We start from the raw sequence: 11,226 nt of genomic DNA, 5'->3' as shown, positions 1-11,226 counted from the left end.
AACTGACTTCCTTGATTCCTTTGGGAAGCTTCAGGACAGTGAGCTAGTTATGATTTGGGTTGGAGACTTTAATGTGTCGCTATGCTACCAGGAACTTTCACATGTGTGTGGCACCTTTATAGAGGGGAAAGAGACGTCTACCCATTTTACTCATTCTAATCAAGGTGAAGCTTTAAATACCCTTATTTACAAATTTGATCTTGCTTACGCTAGGGAGAAGGCTGCTACACATATCCAAAAGACACCCACCTATACGGGGTATTCTAAAGGCAGTATCATTGATTTTATTTTAATTAGCTCCCCAGATTTCCATTCAATTCTGGATTTCAAGATAATACCACATTGTGCCAGCGACCATAATCCCTTGTGTATCAATTTAGTTTTTAACAACAGGTTGGCTTCATCTAGTATAGAATGCAGGGGCAAACCAGTTTTTAATAAAAACTCTGGTCTTCGCATGAAATGGGAAAGAGTAGATCCAAAAACCTTTCATAAGGAAATCATTGAGCAAAATCTTGATTCTATCAATAAATGTTTGTTGCTACAGCCAACTTATGCCCACCTTGTATTTGAATTTGAACTCTTAAGCCATGCTATTTGTGAGTCCCTAGTGAGCAGTAGGCCCATTCAAGGCGCGAAGCCTCGGCGATGGTTTAATTCTACCTGTACAGCTACCCATAAAGATCTAAAAGTAGCCTTGAAAACAATCCCGTTCAGTCAGGAATTACTTAGACGGGCAAGGGGCCGATATAAGACAGCCCTGGAGGAAAGAAGAAATGAAATTAGAACTAGAGCATGGGAAGAACTCCTGGCTGCCACAGAATTGAAGGACTCTGCACAGTTCTGGAAAGTAGTTAACCATCCCTTCTTTCTGGAATATGATAACAAGGAGGATGATTGTCTTATACCTGAATGGGTCTGGGTGAAACATTTTACAAAGGTATTACAGCCCGAAAATGACCCCAACATGAAAAAGGGGATTGTAGTAATTCGAATATGGTGGTACTAAACTCGAATACGAATGATTTATCCTTTGAGGTACATGAGGTAATTAAAGCTATCAAACGACTGAAATCAGCGAAAGCTCCAGGCCCTGATGGGGTTCCGATTGATCTCTTTAAATCTATACCTGACCTCTGGGGCCCGTTAATCACAAATGTACTGATCAGCGTAGCTAAAAGCAACATCCCCTCTTCATGGAAAACTGCAATAATTGTTCCTATTTTTTAAAAGGGAAATAGGCATGATCCAACTTGTTACAGACCAATCTCCCTTATAGATTCTACTGCCAAGATTTTGGGGAGTGTCATCTTGACCCTGCTTGAGGATTGGGTGGGAAAGACTAAATTCTCTCCCCAGTCCAATATGGTTTTAGGCCTGGCTTAGGTACAGTGGATCAGGCTTTAAATTTGCATCTCATCCTCAGTAAATATGTTACCTCCAGGAGAGGATCTATTCACTTAGCTTTTATTGATCTATCTTGCGCGTTTGACTTGGTGAATAGAGAGAAGCTGTGGCAACTCAGGGATGCAATGGGGGTTGACCAGGATGTGATTGAGTTAATTAAACGTTTATACACTGACCTTACAATTTCAGTCCAATATGGCCAGCTTGGCGAGAGGTCCTCTTCCTTTTCATCCATGCGAGGAGTTAGGCGGGGTTGTACCCCAGCACCTTTTTTTATTTCTGCTATATTTTAATGGCCTTTACAGATTTCTAGTAAAAAATGGTAAGGACTTTCCCAGGATGGGATCTAGACAACTTCCGGTTTTACTGTATGCAGACAATGCTGTCTTAATTGCTTGTACAGCAAATGGCCTTCAGAACTTATTGGATCTCTTTTTAACCTTTATGCAGGAGCTTGACTTGAAAGTTAATTTTACAAACTCGCAGGTCATGACATGTGGCCCCCGAAACACATGAACCAAATGTTTTACTATGGGTGGAAATATTTTAAATAAAGTGAAAGACTTTTGCTATTTAGGACTATATTTAAGCTCTTCCTTGTCATGGAACTCTCAGCTTATTTTCAAGATCTAACAAATGGAGAGAAATATAGAAGCGATTTTTCGCTTTGCCCGTAAACTGGGGCACAGGCCAGTTAATCAGATCATCATGCTCTATAAGTCTAAATGTGTTACTGCAGCTACTTACGGGGAGGGTCGGCATGCCCCACACCTGTTATGGTTAAAAGTCTGGTAAAACCGTGCAGCTAGCTTGGTACAAGACTGCCTAACAGACTGTATTCAATCAGCTAACCGTAATAAAATTCCGTGGCTTTCTTTTGTGCATAATTATTTTCGGAGAATTATGTTTATTAACCCAGGGTCTCTGCCTATCAACGCTAAGGAATTGGTTAAAACACAATATATAGAGCATGCTGCGAACCTCAGATATCAAGGGGCAGTAAAATTGAAAACATTTGATTCTTATGTTAAGATTTCAACTTCAATTTCGATAGAGCCAAATCTAACTTGGTTTCTGAGCTCCTCATCATATTCTTTTCTTGTCTTATTCAGATTAAATCTGATACATTTTAGAGTGGCTTTTCCAAAGAAATATACGATGCAAAAACATTCCCGAACCGTCCCAGTGATAACTTTTCTAAGCAAAGCACTTTTCGCTTTTTTATTATTTTGTTTGCTCTCTCTGTTCCCAGACAAGTTTTTATATTGCCAATTTTGCACAAATTGGAAATTACTTCATATAAGGAAGCGCTAATTAGTATTCAAAGACTTTCTTCAATACAAATGTGTTATCCTGTTTTAAGTTTTATTAAATCTGCCATGGCCATTAGGAATCAATATGAATTGGTCTAAGCAGTTACATACTAACATAAATAGGCAATATGTGATTTTATTTTGTTGTTGGGATTTTATTTTATTATATGCAAATTATTATATTTTTATATATATGGGTCGCTGGATAGACTGACAAAGGCAATGTATATAGTTTTGCAATTTAGTTGATTGAAGATGTTTTGTAATTATTGTCTTAACTTATCTGTATTGTATTTTAATTATTTAAACTTTTTAGCTTGAAATGTACATGTGTAACGCCGCGCTCTGACGCAGCGCCTCTTTCTGTCCTCGCGGGTGGAACGCGCTACCGATATTCGGAGCGCCGTTCCCCGCGTTTTTTGACTAAGCTTTCTGGGAAGCATATATTTCGCTCCCGGTCGCGCTACACTTACTTGTAGCCTTTTTTCTTCTTTTATTGTTGGTGGTGGGTTTTTTGTTCGGCCTTTTGCCTGTCTCTATCCATGTTGTGTCCATCTTGTCTTCTTTGTGTTTTTGTCCCAGCATGCTCTGTTTTTCTTTTATACTACTTCCTTTTTCCTATACTGGTCTATGGGCTTTTCCCAATCCAAGATGGTGTTACTTCCCTTTCCTGTGATGTCACTTCCCTTTTCTCAGTATATAAGTCAGTCAGTCTTGTTCCTCCTTGCGTTGCAAACACTTCCTTCTGGTTGTGCTGTTCGCTCCTGTTCTTTGTTCCTGCTTTTTTGCCTTGGGAGATTTTTGCCTGTTCTTTGTTCCTGTTTTTGCCTTGGGAGATTTTTGTCTGTTCTTTGTTCCTGCTTTTGCCTTGGGATATTTTTGCCTGTTCCTTTTTTCCTGCCTTGTACCCTGGATATTGCCTATTTTTGTTTCCTTTTGTCAAGACCTGTTTTTTCTTGTTTTCCTTCTGGAGTTCCTGTTAGAGGTTTTTTCCCTAGTGTTGGGTTTTTTTCCCTCTGGGACTCCTTCTGGAGGGTACGGTCTGCTTTGGCGTAGCCTGTCAAGCGGCACCGTGGCTACTAGAAGGGGTCGCCCTTATCTGGGAGTATCCAGGACCTGTAGAAGACTTGGTGTATTCGCCAATCCGAAATCCAGAGGTGAGAAGTCCAGCGCAGTACGTGACAGATTGCAACGCCAAAAGATTCTGCGTTGCGAGAGCGCCATGGAAGATCCACAGGGAGAGGTGTCAGAAAATGCTCAAGCTATGTTACAGACTGTCCAACAACAAGCCCAAGAGTTACAACAGTTACGGGCAGAGAACACTGCACTACGACAGGTCTTGTCTTCCCGATCAATGGACATGTCACCCGTATCTGCTACTATTCCTCGATGTTCCGGAGATCCTTTAAAGATGAAGGAATTTTTGGACGCCCTGACGGTTTTCTTTGCCTTTCGTCCACTCCAATTTTCTTCGGATAAGACTAAGGTGGGCTATCTGATCAGCGCCTTGTCTGGTCCAGCGCTTGCTTGGGCGACTCCTCTGGTTTCTGCAGATGACCCAGTCCTGGCTAACTATTCCGCTTTCCTGACTGTTTTCAAACAAATGTTTGAGAGACCTGGGGTAGAAGCAGCTGCTGAAGAAGCCTTATGTGACATTCAGCAAGGTAATCAGGATGTACTACAGTATATAACCCGCTTCAAACAGCTGGCAGCTGAAACATCCTGGGAAGAACGCACCTTCGTAACCCTTTTCCACCGAGGCCTGCGTGAAGAAATTAAAGATGAGCTTGTACACTCTTCCCCAGCTTGTTCTTTGAAAGAATTAATGGATCAATCTATGAACATCGAGTATAGACTTCGAGAGCGCAAGATGGAAAGACGTAGAACTAGAGCGCCATACCAGCCCGGTACCTTCCGTGCTAGCAGTCGGCGAACGGAAGATAGTCCATCTGAAGCCTCTCCACCTCCCCATGAAGAGCCCATGCAGATAGATCTGGTTCGTGGGCCAATGACGGAGTCAGAAAGGGAGGAACGACGACGAAGGGGACTTTGCCTATACTGTGGTAAGGCTGGCCACCTGATCCGTAGTTGTCCAGTACGTCCCTCAAGGCCTGCGGGAAACGCCAGCTCCCATCCCCTGTAAGGAGGAAGGAGACGGGAGGAGCTGAAGTACCATGAATATGTTCCTCCAAAGAAAGCATGTCCACCCTGTTTATTCTCTCGGTCAAGTTACAGAGTTCACAAGATCAAGAAGAACATCTTCTGGCTCTCCTTGATTGTGGAGCCAGTGGACTCTATCTGGATGAGACCTGGGCTACTAGTAAAGGAATTCCCCGCATTCCTAAAGAAACCCCTGAGCAGGTTCACACAGTGGATGGCTCTCCGTTAACCTCAGGACCTGTGGTGGCCTCAACTCCTACTCTTTGTTTGACATTTGGGGGGCATCAAGAACACGTTGCCTTTGATCTCATAGCCTCACCAAATCACATCATGATTTTGGGAATTCCCTGGTTAGCTCGACACAACCCCTATATCAATTGGGAAACACGAACTATATCCCTAACGTCTTCATTTTGTCAACAGAATTGTTATTCTACTACTTCTTATTGGACTCCAAAAAGGTCCTGTCAGTCAACTAAGGATAACACTAACTCTATCAATATTATCCAGGGGGTTCCAGATTGTTATCAGGAATATATCGGGATTTTTCAGAAACCTAGTAATCATATTTTGCCACCTCATCGCAGTTATGACTGTACTATTCCTTTAATTCCTGATGAAGTCGTTCCCTTCGGTCAAATGTATTCTCTGACAGACCAAGAAAAGAAGGTGTTAAGGGAATATTTAGACGACAACTTACACAACAGTTTGATTGCTCCTTCCACGTCCCCCGCTGGGGCTCCTCTCTTCTTCGTCCCAAAGAAGACTAAGGATCTGCGTCCTTGTGTGGACTTTCGTGAACTCAACAGAATAACGATTAAGGATCGATATCCACTGCCTTTAATCAGAGATATACTGGATGCCATTCAAGGAGCCAAGATATTTACTAAATTAGCCTTACGGGGTGCCTATCATCTCCTTCGGATCAAGGAAGGAGATGAATGGAAGACTGCTTTCCGTACCCCTTTTGGGCACTATGAGTATCGTGTTATGCCCTTTGGACGGACCAACGCCCCTTCTGTTTTTCAACGATTTATGGATTCAGTGTTCTCTGATGTACTCAATCAATATGTAGTCATTTATTTGGATGATATCTTGATATATTCCCGTGATCCTGAGCACCATGTAGATCATGTCCTGCAAGTCCTGGAAAGACTCAAGAAAAAACAATTGTTTTGTAAACCTGAGAAGTGCGAGTTCCATAAATCTGAAGTAAGGTATCTCGGGTTTTGTATTAATCAACATGGAATATCCATGGATCCTGACAAGGTCAGTGCCAGATTAGATTTTCCTTCTCCAACGTCCATTAAAGAAACGCAATGTTTTCTTGGGTTATCAAACTTTTATCGTCAGTTTATTCAGAACTTTTCCCACCTACAAAGTTTCATAACACAAACAATTAAGAAAGAGAACCTGAAGAAGGGTTTCATTTGGACCAAGGAGGCTGAACACGCGTTTCAAGAATTAAAGACAGCCTTTACCCAAGCACCCGTGTTGCGTCATCCTGACAATACCAAGAAATGTATTGTCGTGACTGATGCCTCAGACAGAGCTATTGGAGCAGTTTTGCTGCAGAAGCAAGACAATGATGGATTGGAACATCCAATCTTTTATCTGTCCCATATTCTATCAGAGGCTGAACAAAATTATTCAGTACTGGAACGAGAACTACTCGCTCTCAAAGTAGCTTGTAAGGAATGGAGGCATTTCCTGATGGGTTCCAGAGAGCCTTTTGAAGCTAGGACTGATAACCGTAATCTCCAGTGTCTTTGGAGCTTTCAGTGTCGCAACAGTCGTCAGGCTCGATGGGCTTTCTTCTTTAGCCAGTACGATTTCGTGATCACGTACATACCTGGTTCCCAGAATTTAGTGGCAGATGCCTTATCCCGCAGATATCTTGACATAGCCCAGAACTCCTCTCCACATCTTATTGAGTCTAGCAGGATCATCGGAGCTACTCAATCTTTTCAAGAACGCATTCAATCCGAGTACCAGTTTCTGTCTGCTTCAGAATGGGATAAAGTGACTCCTTTTTTGCAGAAGAAGGACAACTACTTCTATCACCAACATGCTCTCTTCCTACCTACCAAGAAAGTGCAGACAGAAGCCCTGCAAATGTGCCATGATTCTCCTATAGCCGGTCATCGAGGTATCAGGAAGACCCAGGAACTGCTTCAGCGATCTTTTTGGTGGCCTTCACTAAAGACAGACACTGAAACCTATGTGTCAGCATGCCCAGTATGTGCCCAGACTAAGACACCCCGAACTAAGGTGGCAGGTTTTTTAAGACCTTTACCGGTTCCTTCCGCTCCTTGGTGTACTCTATCCACTGATTTCATATGCTCTCTACCTATTTCCTCTGGTAACCAAGTAATCATGTTACCGTAGATTCATTCACCAAGATGGCCAATTTTTCAGCATTGAAGAAACTACCAACGGCCCCAGAAATGAGTCGCATTTTTCCACGAGATATTTTTCGCCTCCATTGTCTTCCTCTAGAGGTCATTTCGGACAGAGGGCCTCAATATGTTTCACGTTTCTGGAGAGCCTTTTGTGCCTTCTTTAACATTGAGATTTCTTTATCCTCGGGTTTCCATCCACAAACGAATGGCCAAACTGAACGAGTGAATCAAGAACTTCAGCAGTATCTGAGATGTTACTGTAATGCCACACAAAGCAATTGGTCAGAATATCTTGCTCTTGCCGAGTTCTCCTATAACAACACAATACATAGTGCGACCAAGACCACACCCTTTTATTGTACCTATGGATTTCATCCAAGGACTTTCACTACTGTTTCCCAAACATCCTCTTCTGTGCCTGCTGTCACTTCTTTTTCACGACAGATCCGTCGAATCCAGGGCCTACTTCACACTACTCTCCTAGCTTCGAAACAAGCTATGAAGCGAAAGGCGGATCGTTATCGGCAAGCTGCACCTTTGTATCAAGTGGGCCACAAGGCATGGCTTTCTTCCAGATTTCTACCATCCCGGTTTTCCACCAATAAGTTCAAACCACGTTTTTATGGACCCTTTCGAATTTCGCACATCCTGAATCCTGTAGTTGTGCGTCTCCGCTTACCTCATACCTGGAGGGTTCATCCTGTTTTCCATGTGTCCCAGTTAAAACCCTTTGTTCCTGATCCTTACCATCGCCAGTTCCAACATCCACCTCCTCTTTCTATCACCGGACAGCCTGAGTATGAAGTCCAGGAGATCTGTGATTCCAGAATTTTTCGACGCAAACTAAAGTTTTTGGTCCACTGGAAGGGATACCCCCTCAGTGACTGTTCGTGGGAAGATGCTTCCTCCGTCCATGCTCCCCGTTTGGTTCGCCTGTTTTTTGACAATCATCCTGACAAACCTGGAGCCTCTGGGAGGGGACCTACTGTAACGCCGCGCTCTGACGCAGCGTCTCTTTCTGTCCTCGCGGGTGGAACGCGCTACCGATATTCGGAGCGCCGTTCCCCGCGTTTTTTGACTGAGCTTTCTGGGAAGCATATATTTCGCTCCCGGTCGCGCTACACTTACTTGTAGCCTTTTTTCTTCTTTTATTGTTGGTGGTGGGTTTTTTGTTGGGCCTTTTGCCTGTCTCTATCCATGTTGTGTCCATCTTGTCTTCTTCGTGTTTTTGTCCCAGCATGCTCTGTTTTTCTTTTATACTACTTCCTTTTTCCTATACTGGTCTATGGGCTTTTCCCAATCCAAGATGGTGTTACTTCCCTTTCCTGTGATGTCACTTCCCTTTTCTCAGTATATAAGTCAGTCAGTCTTGTTCCTCCTTGCGTTGCAAACACTTCCTTCTGGTTGTGCTGTTCGCTCCTGTTCTTTGTTCCTGCTTTTTTGCCTTGGGAGATTTTTGCCTGTTCTTTGTTCCTGCTTTTGCCTTGGGAGATTTTTGCCTGTTCTTTGTTCCTGTTTTTGCCTTGGGAGATTTTTGCCTGTTCTTTGTTCCTGCTTTTGCCTTGGGATATTTTTGCCTGTTCCTTTTTTCCTGCCTTGTACCCTGGATATTGCCTATTTTTGTTTCCTGTTGTCAAGTCCTGTTTTTTCTTGTTTTCCTTCTGGAGTTCCTGTTAGAGGTTTTTTCCCCAGTGTTGGTTTTTTTTCCCTCTGGGACTCCTTCTGGAGGGTACGGTCTGCTTTGGCGTAGCCTGTCAAGCGGCACCGTGGCTACTAGAAGGGGTCGCCCTTATCTGGGAGCATCCAGGACCTGTAGAAGACTTGGTGTATTCGCCAATCCGAAATCCAGAGGTGAGAAGTCCAGCGCAGTACGTGACAACATGTGCTTTTATGGCATAGTGCCGAATAAAGATTTTTGACTGACTGACTTACAAAGACTTGCATGTAAAGCACAACTAATAGATTATAAACAGCAAGCTTGGACTTAATAATTCCTCCATACACAGCGCAGCTAGAGGGGTCACCAGTACATTTGTATAAAAACACAAAAAATGATCTTTGTTGCATTGCTAAATTGATGAATATATTATTAGTGAATATATAAACATTCTTCATTTTTTCAGAAACAAATTACATACTGTTCGAAGATTTATTGCTGTATGGAATTTGATTGAAGGTTCATTACAACATTAATAGTGTTTAACATCGCGGAAATATTTGTATGCAAATAATTACTCCATGAACATTGTGTGCTTTATAGTTTAGATTACCCAGTTCTGTGGAGAATATTGGGTTACCCTGTTTTTTTTGCAACACTTTCTAAAAGCGGCAATTTCAAACTTACAATTTAAAAACCAACTTCACCAAAAGATATATTTTTAAATTGTGAGTTCTAAGACCCCTAAACTCCATATCTTTATCTGCTGTCAATGGGAAATTGCACTTAAACGATATTTCAAGGCAACCCCCATGTTACCCTATGGGAGATATAGGCCTTCCAATAGTGGAATAGTGGAACCAGAATTTTGCAGTTTTCCACTATCAGGACATGAAAAACACACCAGCACATGTCCTACCTTTAAAATACACTGCTCCCTGCCCATGGGGCTTCCTTGGGCCTAGCTTCGGGGTCGTTTACGGGAAGTAGGTACACTTGCCAGATCGAAATGGCAGTTTAAAACTGCACACCCAGACTCTGCAGTGTCAGGTCTGAGGCATGTTTACAGGGCTACTCCTGTGGTGGCACAATCAGTGCTGCAGGCCCACTTGTAGTATTTGATTTACAGGCCCTGGGTACACAAGGCGCACTGTACTGGGGACTAACTCGTAAATCAAATATGCCAATCATCTATAAAGCAATCACAATACAAGTAAGACAGATAGCATATGCACTTTAGCAGCGGTGAAGTGCCTGGAGTCTTAAAGCCAACACAGGTCAGAAAAAATAGGAGGAAGAAGGCCAAACGTTTGGAGATAACTCTGCAAAAAGGACCGGGCCAACAGATGCTTTAAGATTTTTGTCAACTTTGAACAGTTTGATCTTTGTCTATGCTCCCTAATTAGTTTTTACTGACCTTTACCTTAAAAATACGAACCTTGCCTGTGAAATACTGGCCAGGCAAAACCATTAGCCCACCATTACAGTGTGGTGGTCAGTGCAGTATGCTTTTGTTGCTGTCTGTGTGCCTTGGTTGGCACGTGCAAGAGCTGGATGTGGATGCACACCAGAGTTGCACCAGGAGCAGCAGGAGAGGAGCACTGCTGCTATTGCACCTAATATTAGGTATGTGAAAGTCCAACGGTGCAACAACAGTCTCCAGGATCACCACTCAGTGGAGCTTTCCATTGTATTGCTCTGTTCTCTGTGTTGTGTAGTTGACTTGCCCAATTCCAGCTTGAGGACTAATTCTATGATGTTACACTTGTGCTTTCATTTCGGGAAGTGCTTAATTTGTAAAAACAAATAAGTGCCAGGGATCTTGCCAGGAGGCACCACAGCTTGCACCACCCATTGCCACTGACAGCGCTGCCACAGACACTACTGACACAACTACTAACCATCACACTGCTGCAAGTGTAACAATTCAGACTGTTTGAGAACCCCAAAGATATAGGAATGGCTTAGCAGCAGGTATTAGTTGTTCTTAATGTATATTGAATTAATAAACATCGGATGTTATGCTCATATTTAAGTTAACAAAACAACACCACCATGTGGCAGCTGTCATAAGTACCAGTATTGAGAGTTAAGTGCTGGTACCAAGCACCGGAAACCAGTGATTCAAATTAAGCACTGATGGTGTCCCCAGTGTTACATGATTTGTACACAGTGTTATTTTGTGCTCTATGAAATTTCGCATCTCACTTACTTCCATTATCAACTCTGGCAGTGTAATATCTGAATGCAATAAACAGAATAAAAATAATGGAGGTAAATGAAGAAG

The sequence above is a fragment of the Pleurodeles waltl genome, chromosome 8, assembly GCF_031143425.1.
Source record: "Pleurodeles waltl isolate 20211129_DDA chromosome 8, aPleWal1.hap1.20221129, whole genome shotgun sequence".
NCBI classification, from domain to species: domain Eukaryota; kingdom Metazoa; phylum Chordata; class Amphibia; order Caudata; family Salamandridae; genus Pleurodeles; species Pleurodeles waltl.
This window is presented reverse-complemented; position numbering follows the sequence as displayed.